This window comes from Oncorhynchus masou, chromosome 7 (assembly GCF_036934945.1).
Source record: "Oncorhynchus masou masou isolate Uvic2021 chromosome 7, UVic_Omas_1.1, whole genome shotgun sequence".
Classification (NCBI taxonomy): domain Eukaryota; kingdom Metazoa; phylum Chordata; class Actinopteri; order Salmoniformes; family Salmonidae; genus Oncorhynchus; species Oncorhynchus masou.
In genome coordinates this window covers 3,982,019-3,996,637 of record NC_088218.1, presented here as the reverse complement: position 1 = coordinate 3,996,637, position 14,619 = coordinate 3,982,019, and the positions used below count along the sequence as shown (strand labels likewise).

General features: G+C 40.0%; 1 pseudogene; it reads right to left on the bottom strand.

The window, feature by feature from the left end:
* Positions 1-14,619, bottom strand: part of LOC135542915 (uncharacterized) — a 36,520-nt pseudogene that overhangs the window by 17,547 nt on the left and 4,354 nt on the right.

Genomic DNA, 14,619 nt, shown 5'->3' with positions numbered 1-14,619 from the left:
CACCTCAACACCAGGAGAGGGTCTTATAGTACAGTGTCATGTCACCTCAACACCAGGAGAGGGCCTTATAGTACAGTGTCATGTCACCTCAACACCAGGAGAGGGCGGTATAGTACAGTGTCATGTGGAGACATATGGTCCATCTATACAGATAGCTATCAATAGCAGAGGATTCTCATCTCAACCGACCTGATGAGAGAGAAGAAGAACTCTCTTCCTGTTCCTGGTTCTGGCTTCTTGGTTCCTGTTGCCGTGTTGACCGTGAGTGGTGGTGCATGAGCTGCACGGTGTGCTGCAGGCGTTCCTCAGGGTAGCTCTCCGCTATGGACGACACCCAGAAAGGAATGTTGGCCATCTGGGCACGGGTCGGACCGGTCGCCATGACTACGCGCCTAGCCTCGAGGACGTCCCCGTTCTGAAGGAATACCCTGAATGATGTCACAATTCCTTCGGACATGACAGGGGTCAGTCTGTCCACTGTGCCCTTTGTCAGAACACTGTCCAGGCCATATTTGTCCACCTGGATAGAGTATTGTTGTTGTATAGTTATTTTGTTCTGGGTGATTTGAGTTGATGGCTAATAGATTACATGCACACACATGTTACATTATATATCACAAGTTCATAGATTTTAACGAACAACTACAGTGGCAAGAAAAAGTATATGAACCCTTTGGAATTACAGTTGAAGTCAGAAGTTTACATACACCTTAGCCAAATACATTTAAACTCAGTTTTTCATAATTCCGGACATTTAATCCTCGTGAAAATTCCCTGTCTTAGGTCAGTTAGGATCACCACTTCAAGAATGTGAACTGTCCGAATAATCATAGAGAGAATGATTTATTTCAGCTTTTATTTCTTTCATCACATTCCCAGTGGGTCAGAAGTTTACATGCACTCAATTAGTATTTGGTAGCATTGCCTTATATTTCTTGGGTCAAACGTTTTGGGTAGCCTTCCACAAACTTCCCACAATAAGTTGGGGGAATTTTGGCCCATTCCTCCTGACAGAGCTGGTGTAAAGGAGTCAGGTTTGTAGGCCTCCTTGCTCGCACACGCTTTACCAGTTCTGCCTACACATTTTCTATAGGATTGAGGTCAGGGCTTTGTGATGGCCACTCCAATACCTTGACTTTGTGGTCCTTAAGCCATTTTGCCACAACTTTGGAAGTATGCTTGGGGTCATTGTCCATTTGGAAGACCCATTTGCGACCAAGCTTTGACTTCCTGACTGATGTCTTGAGATGTTGCTTCAATATATCCACAACATTTTCGGTCCTCGTGATGCCATCTATTTTGTGAAGTGCACCAGTCCCTCCTGCAGCAAAGCACCCCACAACATGATGCTGACACCCCCGTGCTTCACGGTTGGGATGGTGTTTTTCGGCTTGCAAGCCTCCTTTCTCCTCCAAACATAATGGTCATTATGAACAAACGGTTCTATTTTTGTTTCATCAGACCAGAGGACATTTCTCCAAAAAGTATGATCTTTGTCCCCATGTGCAGTTGCAAACCGTAGTCTGCCTTTTTTATGGCGGTTTTGGAGCAGTGGATTCTTCCTTGCTGAGCGGCCTTTCAGGTTATGTCGATATAGGACTAGTTGTACTGTGGCTATAGACACTTTTGTACCTGTTTCCTCCAGCATCTTCACAAGGTCCTTTGCTGTTGTTCTGGGATTGATATGCACTTTTCACAACAAAGTGTGTTCATCTCTAGGAGACAGAACACGTCTCCTTCCTGAGCGGTATGACGGCTGCGTGGTCCCATGGTCTTTATACTTGCGAACTATTGTTTGTATAGATGAACGTGGTACCTTTACGCATTTGGAAATTGCTCCCAAGGATGAACCAGACTCTACTATTTTTTTTCTGAGGTCTTGGCTGATTTCTTTTGATTTTCCCATGATGTCAAGCAAAGAGGCACTGAGTTTGAAGGTAGGCCTTGAAATACATCCACAGGTACACCTCCAATTTACTCAAACTTCTGACCCACTGGAATTGTGAGACAGTGATTTATAAGTTAAATAATCTGTCTGTAAACAATTGTTGGAAAAATGATCTGTTTCATGCACAAAGTAGATGTCCTAAACGATTTGCCAAAACTATAGTTTGTTAACAAGACATTTGTGGAGTGGTTGAAAAACAAGTTAATGAGTCCAACCTAAGTGTATGTAATCTTATGACTTCAACTGTACCTGGATTTCTGCATAAATTGGTCATCAAATTTGATCTAATCTTCATCTAAGTCACAACAATAGACAAACATAGTGTGCTTAAACTAATAACACACAAATTATTGTATTTATCTTGTCTATATTGAATACATAATTTAAACATTCACAGTGTAGGTTGGAAAACGCTAGGTTAAAACATTTTACGGCTAGGGGTTCCGCTAGCGGAATGTTTCGACAACATCCGGTGAAATGGCAGAGCGTGAAATTTTTAAAAAATGATTCAAAATATTTAACTTTCATACATTCACAAGTCCAACACACCAAATTAAAGCTTAACCTCTTGCTATTTTAGCCACTGTGTCAAAATTCAAAAAGGCTTTGCAGCGAAAGCAAACCATGCTATTATCTGAGGACAGCACCCCATCAAACAAACACAGACAATCATATTTCATCCCGCCAGGCGCGACACAAAACAATATAATTAATGCCTTACCTTTGAAGATCTTGTTCTGTTGGCACTCCAATATGTCCCATAAACATCATAAATGGTCCTTTTGTTCGATTAATTCTGTCGTTATATTTCCAAAATGTCCATTGATTAAAAAAAACACTGGTCCCAACTTGCACAACATGACTACAAAATATTTAATAAAAATGACCTGTAATCTTGATCCAAACATTTCAAACAACTTTCCTAATACAACTTTAGGTATTTTTTACGTAAATAATCAATAAAATTTAAGACGGGATAAACTGTGTTCAATAGCGGATAAAAACAATGTGGAGCAAGGTCGCGGGCCCCAACCACAACAGTACACTAGACTCCACCCTCATTCTGAACAGCCCAACTTCTTCATTACTCAAAGGAAAAACATCAACCAATTTCTAAAGACTGTTGACATCCAGTGGAAGCGATAGGTACTGCAAGCAAGTGCCTTAGACCGTTGTGCAGGTCTGATCCTCAACTACAGAAAACATTTGGTTGAGGTTATTGCTGCCAAAGGAGGGTCAACCAGTTATTAAATCCAAGGGTTTACATACTTTTCCCACGCTGCACTGTGACTGTTCACACGATGTGTTCAGTAAAGACTTGAAAACGTATCATTGTGTGTGTTTATTAGTTTAAGCAGACTGTGTTTGTCTGTTGTTGTGACCTAGATGAAGATCAGATCACATTTTATGACCAATTTATCCAGAAATCCAGGTATTTCCAAAGGGTTCACATACTTTTTCTTGCAGCTGTACATAAACCCTACAATATAGCAAGCATTCACTGTAAAACTCACATTCACTATCATTAGTAGTCATCAAGTGTATTAGTGCAGGTCTGGAACAAAAGCCTGCAACCCCAGTAGCTCTCCAGCAGGAGGGTTAGTTGACCACTCCCAGGTAAGTCCTACTTGTGTCACACAGAGAAGCATCACTGTTATTGCACAATTTTGTGTAGTGGAGGGACTCACATAGTATGTTTAGTATGGTGCAGGGTTGGGGTCAATTCCATTTCAATTCCAATTGGAAGTTCAGTTTACTTCCTGAATTGACTGAACAGAAATGGAATTCACCCCAGTCATGGTATGGTGCCTTTTCACTTCAACTCAACTCAAGCCACGGCCAGCGTGCATCTCCATCTCCGACCTGCTGCATGAAGAAGTCCACACTGAGCCTGGTGCCTGGCAGGCTAAAGTACAGGCTCTTCTGTAGGCCTCTGCTGCTGCTCAGTCTCCTCCTGTCCTTCTTGCCCAAACGCATGTCGTTGAAGAAGGCGTTCTCATCCAGAATGAAGGTGTGGTCAGGGAGGCAGTGGAGCTCCGCTGTCCGATCCTCCTCCAGAACAAACTCCTGCAAAGCCCTCTGGGAGGAACCAAGACAAAGGGATTATAGGCAAAAACAAGTACCCTGCCTGAATTGATTGGATTGAAAACTGAAGTGACCTCAACTCGCATTGTCCAGAAGGAACCATCCATTCAACCCTACAGCAGGGACCATCAACCTTGTTGAGTGTGTGTGTGTCTGGGTGCACCAGGGTGTGTGAGCGAAGGTGAGGGATGTAGCTTATTGAGTGGGTCTGTGTGCACCAGGGTGTGTGAGCGAAGGTGAGGGATGTACCTTATTGAGTGGGTCTGTGTGCACCAGGGTGTGTGAGCGAAGGTGAGGGATGTTGAGTGCTCTGAACTGGCTCTCCCACAGCGAGGTCCATGCTCCGTATGAGTCCACCACTCTGAAGGCCAGCGGAGGGCAGGATGAAACTGACTCTGGGTCTGGAGCGGCCTGCTCCTCGGGCTCGGCTGTCTGCTGTCCTGGGAGATATTACACACCTGTCAACCAGACAGCATCGCCAGCAGAATGGTGTGAACTGGAGAGACTCAAATACAGTCTATACAGTCAAATTAAGCCTACACCTTTAACCTCGACTAAAAACCACTTTCAATGGAGATTTTCTTTTTAGTCTAGAGACTGGACCTGGGCCCGGCTTGGAGTGGCCTGCTCCTCAGCTGGCTGTTGTCATGGGGATGGGGAGAGATTAGAGACCTTTCAAACAATGAGCACCAACAGCATGCTGTACACTATATGTGTAGGGAGATTCGAGAGGAATGTCTCTCCTAACTGAAATCAAGAAAGGCCAAAATGTGAGGAAAAACATCGGTCTACTTCCTGGGATGTTTTCCTGGACCCAGATCACGCCGACGTCGAGCCGCTGACTAAAACGCCGTTTTAATAAACATTCACTCTTTAGTCTGGGAACAGGCTTCATCTGGGCCCTTTATGAAAAGCCCATGTAAAAACATTGAGCTGCAGTGTAGTTGTCCTCACGGGATGCTCCTCCTCTCTTGCTCTTAGAGCGGCTGGTCTTGGCCCTGCTCTGGCTGAGCTGGATCCCCTGGAGGATGTCTGTGTTGGGGGGAGGTGGGGACAGGGCCTGGTCTGGACAGGACAGCAGGGTGGCCAGGGTCAGGGCCTGGTCTGGACAGGACAGCAGGGTGGCCAGGGTCAGGGCCTGGTCTGGACAGGACAGCAGGGTGGCCAGGGTCAGGGCCTGGTCTGGACAGGACAGCAGGGTGGCCAGGGTCAGGGCCTGGGGTCCTCCACCTATTATTAGGACGTCCAACATCACACAGCTGGCATGAGACAAACACGAGCACAGAAAAAAAAAAGTTACAAAATATAAATCAAATTTAAAAAAAACAAACATTCTAGTCCTTGGTAAACAACAGGTGAAACTAACAGTGAAATGCTTCCTGACGGTCCTTCCCAACCATACGGAGAAACAGAAAGAGAAATAACAGAAAGATAATAACACAAGGAATAAACCCCCAATGAGAAACAATAACTTGGCTGTTTACACTGGGTACCAGTACTGAGTCAATGATAACTTGGCTGTATACACAGAGTACCAGTACTGAGTCAATGATAACTTGGCTGTATACACAGAGTACCAGTACTGAGTCAATGATAACTTGGCTGTATACACAGAGTACCAGTACTGAGTCAATGATAACTTGGCTGTATACACAGAGTACCAGTACTGAGTCAATGATAACTTGGCTGTTTACACAGAGTACCAGTACTGAGTCAATGATAACTTGGCTGTATACACAGAGTACCAGTACTGAGTCAATGATAACTTGGCTGTATACACAGAGTACCAGTACTGAGTCAATGATAACTTGGCTGTATACACAGAGTACCAGTACTGAGTCAATGATAACTTGGCTGTTTACACAGAGTACCAGTACTGAGTCAATGATAACTTGGCTATATAGACAGAGTACCAGTACTGAGTCAATGATAACTTGGCTATATAGACAGAGTATCAGTACTGAGTCAATGATAACTTGGCTGTTTACACAGAGTACCAGTACTGAGTCAATGATAACTTGGCTGTATACACAGAGTACCAGTACTGAGTCAATGATAACTTGGCTGTATACACAGAGTACCAGTACTGAGTCAATGATAACTTGGCTGTATACACAGAGTACCAGTACTGAGTCAATGATAAACTTGGCTGTTTACACAGAGTATCAGTACTGAGTCAATGATAACTTGGCTGTATACACAGAGTACCAGTACTGAGTCAATGATAACTTGGCTGTATACACAGAGTACCAGTACTGAGTCAATGATAACTTGGCTGTTTACACAGAGTACCAGTACTGAGTCAATGATAACTTGGCTATATAGACAGAGTACCAGTACTGAGTCAATGATAACTTGGCTATATAGACAGAGTATCAGTACTGAGTCAATGATAACTTGGCTGTATACACAGAGTACCAGTACTGAGTCAATGATAACTTGGCTGTATACACAGAGTACCAGTACTGAGTCAATGATAACTTGGCTGTATACACAGAGTACCAGTACTGAGTCAATGATAACTTGGCTGTTTACACAGAGTACCAGTACTGAGTCAATGATAACTTGGCTGTTTACACAGAGTACCAGTACTGAGTCAATGATAACTTGGCTGTATACACAGAGTACCAGTACTGAGTCAATGATAACCTGGCTGTATACACAGAGTACCAGTACTGAGTCAATGATAACTTGGCTGTATACACAGAGTACCAGTACTGAGTCAATGATAACTTGGCTGTATACACAGAGTATCAGTACTGAGTCAATGATAACCTGGCTGTTTACACAGAGTATCAGTACTGAGTCAATGATAACTTGGCTGTATACACAGAGTACCAGTTCCGAGTCAATGATAACTTGGCTGTTTACACTGGGTACCAGTACTGAGTCAATGATAACTTGGCTGTATACACAGAGTACCAGTACTGAGTCAATGATAACTTGGCTGTATACACAGAGTACCAGTACTGAGTCAATGATAACTTGGCTGTATACACAGAGTACCAGTACTGAGTCAATGATAACTTGGCTGTTTACACAGAGTACCAGTACTGAGTCAATGATAACTTGGCTGTATACACAGAGTACCAGTACTGAGTCAATGATAACTTGGCTGTATACACAGAGTACCAGTACTGAGTCAATGATAACTTGGCTGTATACACAGAGTACCAGTACTGAGTCAATGATAACTTGGCTGTTTACACAGAGTACCAGTACTGAGTCAATGATAACTTGGCTATATAGACAGAGTACCAGTACTGAGTCAATGATAACTTGGCTATATAGACAGAGTATCAGTACTGAGTCAATGATAACTTGGCTGTTTACACAGAGTACCAGTACTGAGTCAATGATAACTTGGCTGTATACACAGAGTACCAGTACTGAGTCAATGATAACTTGGCTGTATACACAGAGTACCAGTACTGAGTCAATGATAACTTGGCTGTATACACAGAGTACCAGTACTGAGTCAATGATAAACTTGGCTGTTTACACAGAGTATCAGTACTGAGTCAATGATAACTTGGCTGTATACACAGAGTACCAGTACTGAGTCAATGATAACTTGGCTGTATACACAGAGTACCAGTACTGAGTCAATGATAACTTGGCTGTTTACACAGAGTACCAGTACTGAGTCAATGATAACTTGGCTATATAGACAGAGTACCAGTACTGAGTCAATGATAACTTGGCTATATAGACAGAGTATCAGTACTGAGTCAATGATAACTTGGCTGTATACACAGAGTACCAGTACTGAGTCAATGATAACTTGGCTGTATACACAGAGTACCAGTACTGAGTCAATGATAACTTGGCTGTATACACAGAGTACCAGTACTGAGTCAATGATAACTTGGCTGTTTACACAGAGTACCAGTACTGAGTCAATGATAACTTGGCTGTTTACACAGAGTACCAGTACTGAGTCAATGATAACTTGGCTGTATACACAGAGTACCAGTACTGAGTCAATGATAACCTGGCTGTATACACAGAGTACCAGTACTGAGTCAATGATAACTTGGCTGTATACACAGAGTACCAGTACTGAGTCAATGATAACTTGGCTGTATACACAGAGTATCAGTACTGAGTCAATGATAACCTGGCTGTTTACACAGAGTATCAGTACTGAGTCAATGATAACTTGGCTGTATACACAGAGTACCAGTTCCGAGTCAATGATAACTTGGCTGTTTACACTGGGTACCAGTACTGAGTCAATGATAACTTGGCTGTATACACAGAGTACCAGTACTGAGTCAATGATAACTTGGCTGTATACACAGAGTACCAGTACTGAGTCAATGATAACTTGGCTATATAGACAGAGTACCAGTACTGAGTCAATGATAACTTGGCTATATACACAGAGTACCAGTACTGAGTCAATGATAACTTGGCTGTATACACAGAGTACCAGTACTGAGTCAATGATAACTTGGCTGTTTACACAGAGTACCAGTACTGAGTCAATGATAACTTGGCTATATACACAGAGTACCAGTACTGAGTCAATGATAACATGGCTATATACACAGAGTACCAGTACTGAGTCAATGATAACTTGGCTGTATACACAGAGTACCAGTACTGAGTCAATGATAACTTGGCTGTATACACAGAGTACCAGTACGGAGTCAATGATAACTTGGCTGTATACACAGAGTACCAGTACTGAGTCAATGATAACTTGGCTGTTTACACTGGGTACCAGTACTGAGTCAATGATAACTTGGCTGTATACACAGAGTACCAGTACTGAGTCCATGATAACTTGGCTGTATACACAGAGTACCAGTACTGAGTCCATGATAACTTGGCTGTATAGACAGAGTACCAGTACTGAGTCAATGATAACTTGGCTGTATACACAGAGTACCAGTACTGAGTCAATGATAACTTGGCTATATAGACAGAGTACCAGTACTGAGTCAATGATAACTTGGCTGTATACACAGAGTACCAGTACTGAGTCAATGATAACTTGGCTATATACACAGAGTACCAGTACTGAGTCAATGATAACATGGCTATATACACAGAGTACCAGTACTGAGTCAATGATAACTTGGCTATATAGACAGAGTATCAGTACTGAGTCAATGATAACTTGGCTATATAGACAGAGTACCAGTACTGAGTCAATGATAACTTGGCTGTATACACAGAGTACCAGTACTGAGTCAATGATAACTTGGCTGTATACACAGAGTACCAGTACGGAGTCAATGATAACTTGGCTGTATACACAGAGTACCAGTACTGAGTCCATGATAACTTGGCTGTATACACAGAGTACCAGTACTGAGTCCATGATAACTTGGCTGTATACACAGAGTACCAGTACTGAGTCAATGATAACTTGGCTGTTTACACTGGGTACCAGTACTGAGTCAATGATAACTTGGCTGTATACACAGAGTACCAGTACTGAGTCCATGATAACTTGGCTGTATACACAGAGTACCAGTACTGAGTCAATGATAACTTGGCTGTATAGACAGAGTACCAGTACTGAGTCAATGATAACTTGGCTGTATACACAGAGTACCAGTACTGAGTCAATGATAACTTGGCTATATAGACAGAGTACCAGTACTGAGTCAATGATAACTTGGCTGTATACACAGAGTACCAGTACTGAGTCAATGATAACTTGGCTATATACACAGAGTACCAGTACTGAGTCAATGATAACTTGGCTGTATACACAGAGTACCAGTACTGAGTCAATGATAACTTGGCTGTTTACACTGGGTATCAGTACTGAGTCAATGATAACTTGGCTATATAGACAGAGTACCAGTACTGAGTCAATGATAACTTGGCTGTTTACACTGGGTATCAGTACTGAGTCAATGATAACTTGGCTATATAGACAGAGTATCAGTACTGAGTCAATGATAACTTGGCTATATAGACAGAGTATCAGTACTGAGTCAATGATAACTTGGCTATATAGACAGAGTATCAGTACTGAGTCAATGATAATTTGGCTGTATACACAGAGTATCAGTACTGAGTCAATGATAACTTGGCTATATACACAGAATACCAGTACGAGTCCATGTGCACAGGTACAAGGTAATTGAGGTAGATATGTACATATAGGTAGGGATACAGTGACTAGTCAACAGGATAGATAATAAACATTAACAACAGTATACTGTAGGTAGGGGTAACAGGATAGATAGTAAACAGTAGCAGCAGTGATGAGTCAAAAGAGTTAGTGTGAAGAGAGTCATTGCAGATAGTCCAGGTAGCTATTTGGTTAACACTTTAACTAACTATTTAGCAGTCTTATGGCTTGGGAATAGAGACTGTTCATATAACACACACATATGCACACACACACACACACACACACACACACAATGTCAATCTCTAACTCTCCACTGCAAAGTACTACCCAGCAAAACAGTGAGTGATTTTGAGACCACTAAGCCTTCCAGAAGGATCTCTACCCTACAGGAATGTGTGGCAGTTTAAGATTTCATGCCAACACTACAAGCCTACTGCTTCAGAAATATTTTCACTTACCATAGGCTAGTTAGTCATTTAGCTACCTAAAAAGTACCAAGACCAAGTAAACGCATAACAGTACCTCGTTGAACTTTCAGTATCTGTCAACTCAGTTTGTCAAACACAAAAACAAAACACAAAACACAGTACCTTATTAAGATTCCAGTATCTGTCAATTCAGTTGGTCAAAATACGCAAAGCCTCCAACAGTCACAGTGTGTCAACATAAAACAGTCAACATATACTATGCCTGAAAACAACATATACTATGGCTGAAAACAACGAATACTAAGGCTGAAAACAATGAATACTAAGGCTGAAAACAACGAATACTAAGGCTGAAAACAACGAATACTAAGGCTGAAAACAATGAATACTAAGGCTGAAAACAACGAATACTAAGGCTGAAAACAACGAATACTAAGGCTGAAAACAATGAATACTAAGGCTGAAAACAACGAATACTAAGGCTGAAAACAATGAATACTAAGGCTGAAAACAACGAATACTAAGGCTGAAAACAACGAATACTAAGGCTGAAAACAATGAATACTAAGGCTGAAAACAATGAATACTAAGGCTGAAAACAATGAATACTAAGGCTGAAAACAACATATACTAAGGCTGAAAACAATGAATACTATGGCTGAAAACAACGAATACTAAGGCTGAAAACAACGAATACTAAGGCTGAAAACAACGAATACTAAGGCTGAAAACAATGAATACTAAGGCTGAAAACAATGAATACTAAGGCTGAAAACAACGAATACTAAGGCTGAAAACAATGAATACTAAGGCTGAAAACAATGAATACTAAGGCTGAAAACAATGAATACTAAGGCTGAAAACAATGAATACTAAGGCTGAAAACAATGAATACTAAGGCTGAAAACAATGAATACTAAGGCTGAAAACAATGAATACTAAGGCTGAAAACAATGAATACTAAGGCTGAAAACAACGAATACTAAGGCTGAAAACAACGAATACTAAGGCTGAAAACAACGAATACTAAGGCTGAAAACAATGAATACTAAGGCTGAAATCAATTAAGGCTGAAAACAATGAATACTAAGGCTGAAAACAATGAATACTAAGGCTGAAAACATGAATACTAAGGCTGAAAACAACGAATACTAAGGCTGAAATCAATTAAGGCTGAAAACAATGAATACTAAGGCTGAAAACAATGAATACTAAGGCTGAAAACATGAATACTAAGGCTGAAAACAATGAATACTAAGGCTGAAAACAACGAATACTAAGGCTGAAAACAACGAATACTAAGGCTGAAAACAATGAATACTAAGGCTGAAAACAATGAATACTAAGGCTGAAAACAATGAATACTAAGGCTGAAAACAACGAATACTAAGGCTGAAAACAACGAATACTAAGGTTGAAAACAACGAATACTAAGGCTGAAAACAACGAATACTAAGGCTGAAAACAACGAATACTAAGGCTGAAAACAATGAATACTAAGGCTGAAAACAACGAATACTAAGGCTGAAAACATGAATACTAAGGCTGAAAACAACGAATACTAAGGCTGAAAACAATGAATACTAAGGCTGAAAACAACGAATACTAAGGCTGAAAACAACGAATACTAAGGCTGAAAACAATGAATACTAAGGCTGAAAACAACGAATACTAAGGCTGAAAACAATGAATACTAAGGCTGAAAACAATGAATACTAAGGCTGAAAACAATGAATACTAAGGCTGAAAACAATTAAGGCTGAAAACAACGAATACTAAGGCTGAAAACATGAATACTAAGGCTGAAAACAATGAATACTAAGGCTGAAAACAACGAATACTAAGGCTGAAAACAATGAATACTAAGGCTGAAAACAACGAATACTAAGGCTGAAAACAACGAATACTAAGGCTGAAAACAACGAATACTAAGGCTGAAAACAACGAATACTAAGGCTGAAAACAACGAATACTATGGCTGAAAACAACGAATACTAAGGCTGAAAACAACGAATACTAAGGCTGAAAACAATGAATACTAAGGCTGAAAACAACGAATACTAAGGCTGAAAACAACGAATACTAAGGCTGAAAACAATGAATACTAAGGCTGAAAACAACGAATACTAAGGCTGAAAACAACGAATACTAAGGCTGAAAACAACGAATACTAAGGCTGAAAACAACGAATACTAAGGCTGAAAACAACGAATACTAAGGCTGAAAACAACGAATACTAAGGCTGAAAACAATGAATACTAAGGCTGAAAACAACGAATACTAAGGCTGAAAACAACGAATACTAAGGCTGAAAACAACGAATACTAAGGCTGAAAACAACGAATACTAAGGCTGAAAACAATGAATACTAAGGCTGAAAACAATGAATACTAAGGCTGAAAACAATGAATACTAAGGCTGAAAACAATGAATACTAAGGCTGAAAACAATGAATACTAAGGCTGAAAACATGAATACTAAGGCTGAAAACAATGAATACTAAGGCTGAAAACAATGAATACTAAGGCTGAAAACAATGAATACTAAGGCTGAAAACAATGAATACTAAGGCTGAAAACAATGAATACTAAGGCTGAAAACAATGAATACTAAGGCTGAAAACAATGAATACTAAGGCTGAAAACAATGAATACTAAGGCTGAAAACAACGAATACTAAGGCTGAAAACAACGAATACTAAGGCTGAAAACAACAAATACTAAGGCTGAAAACAATGAATACTAAGGCTGAAAACAACGAATACTAAGGCTGAAATCAATTAAGGCTGAAAACAATGAATACTAAGGCTGAAAACAACGAATACTAAGGCTGAAATCAATTAAGGCTGAAAACAATGAATACTAAGGCTGAAAACAATGAATACTAAGGCTGAAAACAACGAATACTAAGGCTGAAAACAACGAATACTAAGGCTGAAAACAATGAATACTAAGGCTGAAAACAACGAATACTAAGGCTGAAAACAATGAATACTAAGGCTGAAAACAACGAATACTAAGGCTGAAAACAATGAATACTAAGGCTGAAAACAATGAATACTAAGGCTGAAAACAACGAATACTAAGGCTGAAAACAATGAATACTAAGGCTGAAAACAATGAATACTAAGGCTGAAAACAACGAATACTAAGGCTGAAAACAATGAATACTAAGGCTGAAAACAACGAATACTAAGGCTGAAAACAATTAAGGCTGAAAACAACGAATACTAAGGCTGAAAACAATTAAGGCTGAAAACAACGAATACTAAGGCTGAAAACAATGAATACTAAGGCTGAAAACAACGAATACTAAGGCTGAAAACAATTAAGGCTGAAAACAACGAATACTAAGGCTGAAAACAATGAATACTAAGGCTGAAAACAACAAATACTAAGGCTGAAAACAATTAAGGCTGAAAACAACGAATACTAAGGCTGAAAACAATGAATACTAAGGCTGAAAACAACGAATACTAAGGCTGAAAACAATGAATACTAAGGCTGAAAACAACGAATACTAAGGCTGAAAACAATGAATACTAAGGCTGAAAACAACGAATACTAAGGCTGAAAACAATTAAGGCTGAAAACAACGAATACTAAGGCTGAAAACAATTAAGGCTGAAAACAACGAATACTAAGGCTGAAAACAATGAATACTAAGGCTGAAAACAACGAATACTAAGGCTGAAAACAATTAAGGCTGAAAACAACGAATACTAAGGCTGAAAACAATGAATACTAAGGCTGAAAACAACAAATACTAAGGCTGAAAACAATAAATACTAAGGCTGAAAACAATTAAGGCTGAAAACAATGAATACTAAGGCTGAAAACATGAATACTAAGGCTGAAAACAATAAATACTAAGGCTGAAAACAATGAATACTAAGGCTGAAAACAACGAATACTAAGGCTGAAAACAATGAATACTAAGGCTGAAAACAACGAATACTAAGGCTGAAAACAACGAATACTAAGGTTGAAAACAACGAATACTAAGGCTGAAAACAATGAATACTAAGGCTGAAATCAATTAAGGCTGAAAACAACGAA